The following is a 14994-nucleotide window of genomic DNA, read 5'->3' as shown; positions in this document are numbered from 1 at the left end:
AGGAGTGACTGTTGGGCCAAGTAATCTACCAATGAGTACACTTGAACCTTGTCCAGTTTACCTCATATTAGCAAGGCACTAGAGTCAACAGAATTGTTTCACGCAAATTAGCTTTAGAGGAAAGGTTATGGTTTGTTGAGTTACCTTTGACGTCACCACAATCTTATTTAAGAGTTAAATGAGCTGTTAACCCCCTGTTTGTAGTATATAGAGTCATGGCAATTAGATTTAACAATTTTCAATAATTTAGCTTAATTGTAGCTTAATGTCTTCAAGTGTAGCCTGTGCACAAGAATGAAATTAATTTTAACTATATGGAAAGTTTGAAGTCTGTATTGCTCTGCTATTACGCCCATTTGGGACAAAGGAAAGACTAACACAGATGCTCTATTTCTTAAAAGACCCTTTTTAATTAATTTTAGCACAAACCAATTAACGGATTTTCTTGTAAATGCTCAGAAAATTCCTTCTATGCTCAAAGGCTTTGTCCTGGGGGAAATGTGCAATTGTTGCATTTGGAGCCAAAGTAAAATTGCAGAATTCCCCCAGGAGGTGTATGGCTAGCCTTGGAGCTCTGGGTCCGATTCCTGGTGTGGGAGGACACACTCAAACTAGCTGCCTTTGAGCTACTGTGCTAAAAAACAGCAGTGTAAGTTTGGTAGAATGGGCTACAGTGCCTGGGGGCATGGGGTAGCTGTGCTCATTACGGATCCATGGAATCCAGGCAGATTTGTACTAAATTAGTTCTACAGACATAGGTAATATGATCTCCAACACACTTACTACCATCCTGTGCTGTTGTTATATGTGCATACTGCCTCTCCATGACCTTGCAAGCTGGTCCTAAAGGGTAAGATTCTGTATACACACATGCAACCCCCTAACCCTGAGAGGGAGGCGGGGTTCATAGCCCAGGTTCAGGACAGATCCCCATGGCACATTGCACTTTTAGTCAAGCAGCTTGAGACTTGAGAGCCCAAGTCAGCTGTTCTGGGCTAGCAGTGGCTGTGATTCAGGTCTTTTAACGAAGCGTAGACATACTCTGGGGCTGTTTTGGTACCTGGGTTGCTGAAGGCATGTATAACTAGCATCGTCATCATTTTCAGTTTGATAGCAGGGAGCTGGCTTCAAATTAAAGATGAGGAAAAGAACACCAGAAGAGTGGAGCAATAAGAAGCCATGCTGTGAGTTGAGAGGCAGGGACATCAGAAGAGGGCCCTTTAAGATCAGTGGGGTCTAGAAACTGACCCTCTACATGAGAGGACTTGGTTAAATGCTGCGTTGAACTCACGTATTCAAACACACACACACACACACACACACACACACACACACATCCAGAATGTAAAAGCCCCACTAGCTAAGATAGTTAAGCTTCCTTTTTAGAATGTGTGTGGACGTATGCACACATAGGCTATTTTAAGATGCCTATGACATGGTCCGCACACACTTTTTAAATATTGGGGTAACTATGACGGTTAGGAGTGTCTCTTTCAACAATATAGTTACATAGGTGCTTTATGGATAATTTACCTCTATGGTTATGGGTATTAGGTTTCTTTATATTGATATCCACTTATTTCCCTTCCCTTATGGGACTATGCTACACCGTATTAAGCACACTTATACCGATATAAATATGACCAAGCTAGGGGTTGTACTGCTTTAACTATGCCAGGTAAAACAACACAACTTTTGTGTGTAGGCAAGGCCATAGGAATACAACTATCACTGGAAGTCAAAGCTGTACTCTTAAATCACACCAACACTTATGAAAACTCCAGCCAGGTCTATTTGTAGCCTAACAGCTCTGTTAAGACTGAGAATAGTTTCCATTCTAGCCTCCTGATCTCATACGTGCAAAATATTCTAAACAGTAATTTTTTCCACAATTATTTTCCATGCCTGGAATACAATCCTGCAAAGGCCTGAGCATTCCAGTGAGGTGATGTGTAAATCTGGGATAGAAACATTTTTCCCACATTGCAAATGTTCTTTGAGATTTCAGAAAAATGTGCCAAATGGAGGCACAATTTTATGTGAAGCAAAAATTTCATTTTTTGGCTTAGATCAATTAAAACATTTTTGCTCAGGAAGCCATTCTTTTAGACATGGATACAGAGAAAACCACTTGTTATGTTCACTACATTTACACAAATAATTTGAATACATAAATACTCTTGTTGGAAGGTTCCAACATAGCACTTTATTTCTTAGAATTCTGAATGATAATACACAAGAACTCCAAAACAGAGAGAGAAAAAAACAGGCTGCTTTCTAAGACAGGAAGAGGCACAGCTCACACCACCTTACCATAGACTAGTTGTCGACTAACTGATGGCTGATCAGCCCTGATCACACATTTGCCCTAAACCCTAGTCTGCAAAAGGACCAGGAAAAAGCTTGAAATTTAAAGGGAGATTTTTAACACAGTGTTCAATACACTACACACTTGCCCTTTGAAACTTGGCATGGATATATTTCTCAATGAGGTGTAGCTAGTGCCTTTGGCAGACAAAAATGAAGCAGCAGAAGGGCAGGCTGATTTAACTAACACACAAGCGTTTCAAAACTGTATATGGAGAATGCTCAAGATATGTGTTAGATCAATAAATGTACACTAAAAAGGTATTTACACATATTGAATAGTCCCTTTATAGCATGGTGTAAAGAGGCTTTTGTGTACATGAAAATTGTATGTACACATATTTAGGTCCAGAACCTCAGCCGGTGTAAACTGGTACAATTCGGCTGAAGAAAATGGATCTACTCTGATTTTTGTCATGGGGAGCTCTGGTCTGGCTACATACTGTATGATGCTGTATGCTTTTGGCATGTGTGTGTGGGGCATATGTACACACACACACACAGACACACACACAGAATCTTTAAAAATAGTGAGCTTTTTCTAGGCGCCACTTTCCATTAAAGAGGACTTATAGCCTATGAAAATTCATAAACTCTGCAGGCGTTTCCACAGCGATTTGACGGCATAATCTCCTGTCATCTCAGCTTCTCGGTGACAATGACAAGAGGAAGATGGATTTATCAAATACACAGTGACATGTTTATGACCCTGTTTTGCATAAGCAGGAGCCTGAGCCAAAGGCTGTGCAGCTTGAGATAGCAAGAAGGTTTTTATAAATATTGTGACAAGCAGGAATGATATTTGGAAAAACATGAAAAAATAGATATATTCGCCACGTTTCTTTGAGCCAGGCTGCATTTGAGGGGAAAGAAAGCTCCTCTCCCCAGATTCACTACAGAGAGACTGAAAGCTTATTCTGCTCTCTTGCACATTAGAAAGTTTCCTATAAACCTTTTTTTTCCCTGCCAATGAAATTCCTGCCCTGAAATTTTAGGAAGAGATCATGAAAATTTCCTCTCTCTGCGATGGCACCTTTTGCTCTATATGTACCAAATGACATGAACAATAAAACAAAATAAAACAAAACAAAAATGACAGAAGCACAAATAAGTAAGTTACTAAATCTACAAAAACACATGATGCCGACCTACGTGTGTATTGCCGCTCTCACTGGTTTCTATTGGTTTCGAAAATCACAGAACACAGGGAGCCTTACTACAGAATTCCCAAACTATTTTAAAAGGGATGTTACCTTATTCCAGTACACCACAGTATATTGCTAATTGTGTGCCCTGCAGTAACTGCTAGAGGCACCCGTTAAAAATTAGGGTCCCATTATGCTAGGCTTTGCATGCAGCCATAAGCAAGAGAGAAATGTCCCACTAACTGCTTTTAATGTATATAGACCAGATACAGAAAGGAAATGTTACCTTCTCATTACCTATTTCTCAGAATTCTGCTAACACACAAGACCCTCAAAACAGAGAGACAAAGCAGGCTGATCTCTCAGAAACAGTTACCACTTACCCCACGACTTAAGACATCAAGAATCAGATTTTTAGGTTCTCAGCTGACACAAGAAAAAAAAAATTAGAAGGTCTCTGCATCCAATGTGCTTTTGAACACAAAACCCAAAACTACCCAAGGTTACTCCATGAATGACCATACTGGGTGAAACCAACGGGCAGTTACCCTTTCTTCTGACAGCAGTCAACTGCAGACGCTTCAGACTGATTGAAAAGAACAGGGCAAATACTGGGGGATGTGGCCCCTGTTGTCCAGTCCCAGCATCTGGCAGAGCGGAGGAAAGACCTCAGGCCAGTACCTTATCCATAATTACGCTCAAAGAAAATATAGAAGAATTCTGAAAGTAGCAATGCTAGATCATTTAACCCACCAAGAATCATTGGAGGTGCTTGGAACTCAGTAAATGCTCGTGGGAGATCATATGAAAGGAAAGATTGCATTTGCAGGGCGCATTGTTAAGCATAAACTTTCGTGGACAAAGACCTGCACCTGACGAAGTGGGCCTTTGCCCACAAAAGCTTTTGCTCATACATTTCTGTTAGTCTACAAGGTGCCACAGGACCCCTTGTTGCTTTTGCATAAGGAGAAGAACATATTCATATCTTTCTAGTGCAGCGCCCAGTGGTGGTCATCCAAAACCCAAGGCTCCACTCTCATGCGAACACCCAGCAGATACCGTCGTTGTGTCATACATCTTACAGCCTTGTGGTCTCTTTATCCTATTTATAGTACATCCATCCCTACAGGACCTTCCTCTGGTTTGCATGAGAAAGATACTTTTGGGGCACCTTCCACTCGAGCATCTCAAATTATGGTGCAGATTTTTAATTGTATATTGGAGACACTGAGGCATGATGAGATTTATGGCTCCAGTGCCATTGGAGATGGGGCTGCAGCTCAGGGAGGCAAAACTGTGAGAGCTTTAGTTTAGCTAGTGCGTTTAAAAATAACAGTAAAGGCCCAGCAGCACAGAGTTCAGTGCAAGCAGCACAAGCCCATCTGGAACACGAGTTCCTAGCTTTCACTGGGGTCCATGGTGCTGAATCTTCACTGTAGTTTCTACCTGTGTTAGCTACATTAATGTATGTCGTTTCAAGCTACAATCACACTTCTGATTACATTGTAGACATATCCCCAGAAGCTGATTCTGCTCTAACAGAATAACTCCAAAGTAACTGCAGTGGAGCCAGTGGAATTGCAGTGATGTAAAACCCTGGTGAAAGCAAGCCCTTGGCCCTGTGACCTCCCCTCCTTCTTCCTGGCTGTGTCATTAGTTACCCAATGGGCAAGAAACAAAGTGAAGCCAGAATAAATCCAGAGTCCTTCCATCAACATATTTTGGAGTCACACTGGCATAAATGACTTCGGAACATGTCTTGAATGTGGTCTAAAAGACTTTGATGAGAAGACAGCATACAATGTGTGCATAGATGTGTTTGTACCACACACGATCATCCAGTAAAACCATGAGGACCGAGGTAAGAACACAGATAGAAAACCATCAGTTTTACAGACCCCGATATAGCGGACTTTGGGAACAATGGAAGCCCCCCCCCCCCCCGCATTGTACTTGAAGACCGTTGGGGTCTGTAAAATCTTCTCCCCTACCCCTTAAAAACAAAGTTGAGACACTTCCCGCTGCTGTAGCCTGGAGGAGCTGCCAAAGCTGCCACATACTTCTCCCATCAGGGGTAAGGATGTACATGGGCAGACTGGCACTCGTATATGCGCCCCACTCCTTATGAGAGGAGTGCATAGCACTCCGGCGGTGTCTCCTCCAGGCCAGAGCAGGGTGCCTCCAGCTGCACCAGATGGGGTCCAGCGAGTCCTCCAGCAGCGGTGGCTCTGGTGAGTGGCAGGATTTTGTTGTGTTTTATTTTGCGGGGGTGCGGGGCGGGGGTAAATCCTTGCATTTAATGGACTTTCGAGAATTCCGGACACCACTCCCCCCATTAGTTTGTTAAATCGAGGGTTTACTGTACAGAAGAAAATAAAATTACAAAAGGAGAGAGTGAAAGCAATGCCTCAAATGTGTGTCTTACCCATGAGTCTATATTTTTGACATTATTTATTCTTTACACACACAACTACAAGGAGAGAATAAGAAAGCAAATTTGTGGAAGGAAGGAGGGGGGAGAGAGAGATCCAAGGTCTGGAATGCTGAACTTGGAATATAATCCATGTTTTAAGTTTGTTCTTATTTGTATTCCTCCAGATACATGTATTAATTAAATGACCCATCTGTAGAATTACACAGAAAGGGAAGTTCAGGAACCTTTATTGAACCAACCTGTAAAACTAGAGCAAAATCAGCTTCTCTGTTGTTCTCACTAAATGATTTTTCCATTGCATTTCACATCTTATTGGGGACTTGTTTGAGCTCGAAGTTCCAAAGCTTTTTCTGCAGGTCAGTTCGATAAGGTGCTCAAAGCTGCTTTTCTCTCCATTGATTGGGTTGCGGAGGATTTTTTTGTAGCAAAAATTAAACATACGCACTCATATTTCTTGAAGCGAAAATAGAAATGTTCTCATTCTGAGTCCATCAGGAGAATTCTGTCTTTTACACAAGATCCATTCTGCTGTATAATTTAACATAATAAATAAAATAACAGCAACATTGGATCCCATCTTCTTCTGTAAACTTATCTTGGACTGGGGTAAAGTTTTGGTTGAGGTTCCAGATTAGTATTGGTTTCATCTTAGTCATGGTACTGATGAGAAACTTGCTCACTAACAGTATTACTCGTGTGGAGTAAATGACAGTAGAATTTACATGCCTGACGTCTGCCAGTTGGTTAGCAAAACTGTTGTACTTCTCTACTCTTTTGACTTACTCTTTTGTTTGTTTTTAGCCTGTAAGCTCCTTGCAAGAGGATTCATGCATCTTTCATGCTTGGAATTCTCCATGCAGATTGCGGTTGCTCCTTTCTTACTATGACTTATTATTAACTTATTGTAGCACCTACAATGCCTTTCCACATACTCAGTGTATGTCTACACTGCAGCTGGGAGCATGAATCCTGGGGTAAATAGACTGGTGCTAGCATGCTAAAAATAGCAGTATGGATTTTACAGTGTGAACAGCACGCATGGTAGCTGGGATTAGCTACCCGAGCTTGGACCAAGGGTTTGGCTGCTAGCCCAAACTGCCCCCATCCCGTTATGTCCCCATTGCTATTTTCAGTGAGCAAGGCTGATCAGAGATAGCATGTGTCTGTCTGCCTGGGGGCAGGGAAGCACTCTCTCAGCTGCAGGATAAACATCAGCTCAGGGGCTGTTCTTAACATAAGGAGCTCAAAAACAGGGACAGACAGATGGGCAGAGGTTAGGTGAAGGGGATCTGCAAGTGAAGGCTTTTATAAAAGTCAGTTTGATAAACTCGGGGCATGACTGGCAAATTAATAAATAGCACTGATGATGATGATGATGATGATGATATTACACCAGGTCAATCACATCCAGAAAGGTCCACTTTAGACCCAAATTTTGCTCATTGGGATCATTTAATAGAATCATAGAATACTAGAACTGGAAGGGATTTTGAGAAGTCATCAAGTCTAGTCCCCTGTATGCATGGCAGGGCCAGGCACCATCTAGATCATCCATGATAGATAGATGTTTATGTAACTTGCTGTTATGTATCTCCAAGGATGGAGATTCCACAGCCTCTCTGGGCAATTTATTCCAGTATTTAACCTAATGTTTTTCCAAATGTCCAACCTAAGCCTTCCTTCCTGCAATTTAAACCCATTGGTTATTGTTCAGTCATCAAAGGTCAAGGAGAACAATGTTCTCCCTCCTATTTGTAACACTTTTTTAGGTACTTGAAAGCTGCTATTATGTCCCCTCTCAGTATTCTCTTTAACAAACAAAACAAACCCAATTCATTCAGTTTTCCCTCATAGGTCATTTTTAAAAGGACCCAAACCAATTTTTTGGTTCCAAACACCAATAATTTGAACCCGTTTCTGGCATTTTCCTATGTGAAGCATCCCATCCCTATCCCACATACCTGGCCTCATAGAGGATCCACTGAGCATACCTCTGACTGACAGTAATCAAAGGCCCTGAAGCAATGGGTTGAGTCACACAAGGCAACTTCCCAGGTGGGAGTGGAATCTCCCATGCAGATGAAAAACCAGAAGCTATTCAGGCACCTGTGGAACATGTGCCCACCTCCTGCCCCCACCTCACTTACAGACTTTTTTTTCCTTTCAAGCTCAAGCCAGCATTACAAGATCCCAAATGACCCAATCTGAAATTGTTATAGCTCTAAATGGAAGTCACCTTTCTTTTTAGGCATTTGTAAAAATTTTATATCTCCAGTTGACTGATTATACATTTTATCTGTTACATTATATCACCCCCTCCTCCCCGCACCCAGCTTTATGCAAGCCTCCTATGATCTCTGTGGGGAATGCTTTTGCAGTAGAACTCTGTTGTCTAATGGGATTTCCACCAGCACTTGGCATATTTCCTGGCATTTCACCCTTCATATTATAATTTATAGTGTAATGCATTTTTTTTCATATCTCGCCATAACATAAATTATTGCCAGTTTGTCCTTAGCTCTCAAGGAGACAATCTAGAGCAGCAAAGGAAAGACAGGAAGTGCCCAAAGTATTGCGAAAATGAGCAGAGTGGGGAACTGGGGAAGAGAAAATGATTACAAGTGCTGTTAGCAGGTAAAGGAAATCCATTTAAAAGGACTAAAAAGTCTGCCCAGAGCAAAATAAATAAAGAAAAATAAAAAAGGGCAGAATTTGTCCTATTCAATGTGTAATTTGGCTGAATGTTTTCCTTCAGCCTTTGATGTATTGGCAAGACTCGAAAGCCTGAGAAAATTCTGAAAAGGAGGCCAAATTTAAGTTCTCTTTTCTGTGTTGCTTACTAGCCTTCCAGCAATTAAGAAATGAAAGTCCTTTAAAGAACACTTGAGGGTTCTTTGTTCAGTGCTGCATCTCACTTGGCCTGGAGCTTGTAAACATCCTGGACCATTTTCTCTGTCTGTCCTATGATCAGTATAATGGCGGTACCTCAATGCCCCAGAATACTGCTTATATCTACGACCAGGGTGTCTGGTGCTATACGTACAGTAAGAGACAATCCCTTCCCCCGAGACGTCACAGTCAAGCAGCAGGACCAACAGCCACCATAGGTGCTTGTGTCAGGTGGGAGGGAAGCCCAGCTCCAAGCCTTTGGAAGGGGCAGGGCCAAGGACGGAAGCGGTGGGGCCTAGGGCAGTCAGCCCTTAGTGGCACCTGGACCCCAGTGCTGGGCCATCTTCTTCTTCCTTCAGTGCCACTCAGAGCAGCCGCCGCCGCCAAAAATAGCTGCAGTGGTGATGGCTGGAGCTCCAGGCTCCTTTGTAACACTGGGCCCCACGACAACTGCCCCCTTTGTAAAGTGACCATTCGTCCCATATTAGGTGGGACAGTCCCATATTGGGGACACCAAAAAGGTGTCCCTACTTATTTTTTAAAAGGGACTAATTGTCCCATATTTGGGCCCTCCCCCTACTGACCTTTTCCACCAGCAGCTGTGCAGGTGCAGCTGCTGGCGGGAGTCATCTTCCCAAGCCTCAGGGAAGCCAGGGAAGTGTAGACAGCTGCCAAGTCCTGGCCACTTCCCTGGGGTTCCTGGAGATTGCCGACGCCTGCTGCCTCCTTCCCAGCTCCCCAGGGCTTGGTGGAGCTGGGAGGAGCTGCCCCTTCCCCCAGGTCCTTCTGTCCCATATTTGGGACAGGGAGATATGGTCGCCCTACCTATGAGGGAAGGTTGAAAGAATTAGGGTTGTTTGCCTGGGAAAGAAAAGCCTGAGAGGCGACATGATGGCTGTGTTCACATATTTAAAAGACCATTGCAAGGAGGAGTGAGAAAACTTATTTTCCTTCACCTCTGGGGTCAGTGTAAAAAAAAGCCCCTTCCCCCTTCCAGGGGGGCCAGAGGCTCACACCATCTGCCTTTGTAGAAGCTGAACATTTAGGGCCTGATCCACAGCTCATTGAAACCAGTAGAGAGATTCCCACTGACTTCAAAGGCTTTGGATCAGGTTCTTTCTGTGCAGGTTTCACATTTTTTCCCCTCTCCTTCTGTATCTGAAGTGAAGCCATGAGGTTAAACTCTATCAGAAACCTGCCAGCTGCAGTAACCTCTGCCACTTGTGCAGAATCTATACTCTGCAGTTGCTGGATTACTCTTATAATCAGCTCAGAGGAAATAAAATAAAAACAAACAGGCATCACCCCTCCCCCTCGCCCCTCTCCATCCCATGCTCTTATGTTTCACTCCTGCGATGCCACTCTACTTCCTCCTGGTCCACTCACCTGTTCCTCATCTCCAGCATCCCACTTACCCTCCTGCTGCCTTGTACCCTGCTGAGTGCAATGCAAAGCTATCATTTAGCAGCTGGGCTCTGCACTTTCTGGGATTCTCAGCCTCTGACACTTGCACCGGGTAAGCTCTGGTATGTCCCATATTCCTGCCGCCCCTATCCTTTATTGCTGTTTCAAACCATTTTCCGCTCTCGTTCAGCTAGAATCAAAATCGCAGACCTAAATTCTGGACATTTGCAAAATACAAAGCCAAATTATTTCATCTGTAAATGATTCAGAGCAGAGACTTGCTTGTGTGTCCTTGGCTACGTCTACACATGAAGCCTACATCGAAGTAGCTTATTTCGATGTAGCAACATCGAAATAGGCTATTTCGATGACTAACGTCTACACGTCCTCCAGGGCTGGCAACGTCGATGTTCAACTTCGACGTTGCGCAGCACCACATCGAAATAGGCGCTGCGAGGGAACGTCTACACGCCAAAGTAGCACACATCGAAATAAGGGTGCCAGGCACAGCTGCAGACAGGGTCACAGGGCGGACTCAACAGCAAGCCGCTCCCTTAAAGGGCCCCTCCCAGACACAGCTGCACTAAACAACACAAGATCCACAGAGCCGACAACTGGTTGCAGACCCTGTGCCTGCAGCATGGATCCCCAGCTGCCGCAGCAGCAGCCAGAAGCCCTGGGCTAAGGGCTGCTGCCCACGGTGACCATAGAGCCCTACAGGGGCTGGAGAGAGAACGTCTCTCAACCCCTCAGCTGATGGCTGCCATGGCGGACCCTGCTATTTTGAAGTTGCGGGACGCGCAATGACTACACGGTCCCTACTTCAACGTTGAACGTCGAAGTAGGGCGTTATCCCCATCTCCTGATGAGGATAGCGACTTCGATGTCTCGCCGCCTAACGTCGAAGTTAACTTCGAAATAGCACCCAACGCATGTAGCCATGACGGGCGCTATTTCGAAGTTAGTGCCGCTACTTCGAAGTAGCGTGCACATGTAGACATGGCTCTTATATGCAGGTTGGGCATGCAGTCCAGCTTACAAAGGTTAAAAATAACTATAATAATCAGCCAGGTCCACATTTTGCTAGTGACATCTTTCTTTCATAAAGGATTGACCCAATTTTCCCAGATTAAAACACCTCCAATAATAAGAATCAGCCCTTACCTAGCACTTGTCTTCTGTAGCGCTCACAGCACTTTCCAAAGGAAGATGCATTATCTCCATTTTACAGACAGGGAAACTGAGGCAAGGAGCAGTACAGCACCTTGCTCAAAGTTACCCAGCAGCAGATTCGGCGACAGCATTCAGGTGACCTAAACTCTAATATAGCCCTCTATCCACGCGACCCCACTGTTTCCTAAAAGGGGGAGTGTTCACATTCAGAATGTAAAGAATGATGCTTCTAGTCTCAGCTTTGCTCTCAGTTTGAATGAACTGAACATTTTCAAAAGAAAAAGGATAATTTTTTCCCACAAAACTGTGTCATTTTCCACCAGCTGTGCTCTCCTGGCATTTCTTTTGTTAGAGTCGGGTTTGCCTCTGTTTTCAAAGAAGGCAGTAGAGTCTTGAGTTGGGATTCTGTTCGTGAAATGGCCATTTGATCCTGGGAGAATCACTGAGGCTATGTGTACTCAAGACGAAGAAAGTCGACCCCAAATATGCAATTCTAGCTACGGCAATTGCGTAGCTAAGATTGGCATATCTGTGTTTGGTTAACTTGGCTGTCTACACTGGGGAAGGTCGATGGCAGAGTTTCTCCCATCAACTTTCTTTATTCCTCACCTTTTGCAAGCACTACAGGGGTTGACTGTGACTCCGAGAGGTCGAGTTCACGCGTTCACACCAGACATGCAAAATCGAACCCTGGAAGATATACCCTGACTGAGCCAATCTTCTGGGCTAGTGTAAACCTGCCCTTAGGTTTCCGCTGTGTCCCTGTTTTTCTCCCTCTGTAAAATTTGGACAGTCAGTTCTTAATTATACCAAGGGGTGGCTTGTGAGAATTCCTAAACAGTGGTAAGTATCAGAGAAGTAGTCATGTTAGTCTGTATCTTTGAGAACAACAAGAAGTCCTGTGGCACCTTATAAACTAACCGATATATTGGATCGTAAGCATTCATGGGCAAAGATCTGCAAAGATCTGTGTAGACATAGCCCTGCTGTCCTATATCTGTAGACTGGAGCAAAATTAATCTCATGCCCTTCTTCTCTTACCAACTGGCCCATTATCCCCGATTCTTCACCATTCCCATAGTCCTCACTACAAGTTTTTCCATCTGTCCTTGTATTTCTTCTGACTCTGAGTGGTATTTAACTCAGTGAATTTGCTCATACTGGTTTTTGTCAGCCAGCCGAGCAGAACACACAGCATTACGGGGATGAACATTGGCCCGCTCACTCTCCACCCACTCCCCATGTTTTCGACTTGACGGCTTCAAATCCAATCGATTGGTAAATGGCTAAATAGTGAGAGAAATTGCTTTCTCTCATTACGCCGCGTGGCTGTGTCATTACCCTTTAATATTGCATCGTTATTGACTGATGCAGCCTGTCAAGGCATGGCTGGTGCGATGTAATGCAGCAGCAGGGATGTGCAAAATATTTCATTAGAAGTTTACTCTTCTAATGGGGAAGGGATGTATGGGTAATCTGAGCAGAGGCATAACTGCAGCCAAAGGGAGACACTGGTTTTAAGGATCTTCTGCCTTGACCTGGGTTTATAAGAAGAAACTCAGTGGAAAGAGGCACTTGTCACAACTGGGATGAGGGGAGGAGTGAGCGGGTTGACACAATGATAAATACGGCTTCCAAGATAGGAATAACGAGGAGTCCTGTGAGGCCTTAAAGACTAACCAATTTGTTTGGGCATAAACCTCCATGGGTAAAATCCACCTCATAGGATGCATGGACGCCAGCACCATCCCTCTGAGACGCATCCCCAAGATAGAGCAATTTCTCCACCACTCCCCCGGCTGTGGAAAAGCATGCATTGCCACATAACCACGCATTGATCTTTCCTTTGGGCTCCTACACTGGCTGCTGTGGTCTCAATGAACTGGGGCCAAGCGATGAAGGCCAACTGAGCATGATGGTTGAGTTCTCTTGTGGAGACTCCTTTCCCAGTGACAGTGTTTTGTCCCTTATCTTTCTTCCTGGTTAAAAGTGTTTCTTGTACACATCTCAGTCACCAGCACACACACAGAGCCCCACTGCATGCTGGGATGGACATCAGGAAGGTTATCAGTGGGTCTGAATCTCTCCCCGCCGATGCTGATGGTGCCAAGTGGTCCCTCACAGGTCAGATACAGCCTAGGTCAGTTTCTTGTATGGCTGGGGATGCATCTCTAACCCTATGCCAGAGGGAAAGAGCTGAAAGACAGCTGAGGGACACAAGGAAAAAGAGAATGTGCAAATGAAGGAAGAAAAGAGACTGAAGGTGACGGAGAGTGAGAAAGAGAAGAGAAAATGAGAGAAAGATCAGCAAGTGAAGGAAAGAAAAGGAAGAGTAAGTAGGATGCTGGCAACCAGTTCCAGTAACAAGCTAGCAAGATGGGCAACTTGTGATGGACAAGGAAGGAATGAACTGAGCGGTGCTCGGTCTATGTCATACTGCTCTGCCTCCAAAACTCACTTCCATCCTACCTGCAGGAACACAAACCTTTCTCTTCATTTGGGAAAGAAGACCAGTCAGATAAGTGTACAAACTAATTAGGAAGCAACAGGCCTAATGAAAACTGCCGCTAGGGTTACATTGCCTAGATTGTAAGTAAGTAAGTAAGGGGGGGGCCTGGCTCTGTGCCTCAGTAAGGGCGGGACCAAGAGAGGAAGGGGCGGGGCAAATGTCTGTTAGCTCTCAGCACTGTCTGGACTGCAGCGTTGCCTCCCCTACTCCCTCACAGCCATGCGCAGCAGGGGAGCAGTGCTGTCGCAGCTGTTCAAAGGGGCCGAAGTAGCAGCGGTGGCACCCAGAGCTGTGGGCCCCTTTGAAAAGCCAGGCCTGGTGGCAACCGATCCCTGTCCCCTGTTGTTGGGTCTGATCAGCGCTATCCAATCTGTTCCCCATGCACTTGCAAAAAGCACAGGCCTTCTTTAGGCATCTCAAGTGGAAAGCAAGAAAAGTCAGACACAACCTTACAAGATCCTCATGTTCTTCTCCACGCCCAGGCCCAAAATCTGCACACGCATCTCTTACGCTAAAGCCGATCGTTCAAAGGAGGGAATATTTTGCTCGCCCATCAAACAGGTTTGTTGCTGAGGTGACTGGCTGGGTAGCAGTTTGCATGGCTGGTCTAAAAATGAAACCAGTCCCATCCTATTTTTAAAGCCCTTTACCCCATTCAAATGTAGCCTGATTGTCTCTACAGAAACCCCAGGACACATTTTCCTAGCAAGCCCTTTATTTGCATGGACTTGTTCAATAAGAGCACAACAGAGTGTTACAGGGAGATTGCCCACGTCAGCACCTTGAACTGTTCCCTTTTTATGGGCTTCCCCATCTTTTCTGGTTTCTGTGCTTTGCTAACAGTGCTGTTAGATAAGGAAACCAACAGCCCTGATGTGAAAAGTGTTAGCTTTCTAAAAGAAAGCAAAACCACTAAAGCTTTCTGTCATTTGTAACACAGATTGTGGGCTAGATCCCCAGCTGATATACATTCACCTAGCGAGGGCTTTTTTCTGGTGGCACACACAAGAATGGAATTCCAGCACCTTTTTTCCATTAGGACATCAGAAAAATTTTCACTGCCAGTTCTGCAG

The 14994-nt window shown here is 44.5% G+C and overlaps 1 protein-coding gene across 47 annotated transcripts in view; it reads right to left on the bottom strand.

Moving 5' to 3' along the window:
• The window catches only part of CELF4 (CUGBP Elav-like family member 4), an 860865-nt gene that overhangs the window by 246521 nt on the left and 599350 nt on the right, over positions 1–14994 (bottom strand). The window lies entirely within an intron of this gene.

The sequence above is a fragment of the Carettochelys insculpta genome, chromosome 5, assembly GCF_033958435.1.
Source record: "Carettochelys insculpta isolate YL-2023 chromosome 5, ASM3395843v1, whole genome shotgun sequence".
In the NCBI taxonomy this organism is placed as follows: domain Eukaryota; kingdom Metazoa; phylum Chordata; order Testudines; family Carettochelyidae; genus Carettochelys; species Carettochelys insculpta.
Note: the sequence above shows the minus strand (reverse complement) of the source record. Positions and strands in the feature narration are given on the sequence as shown.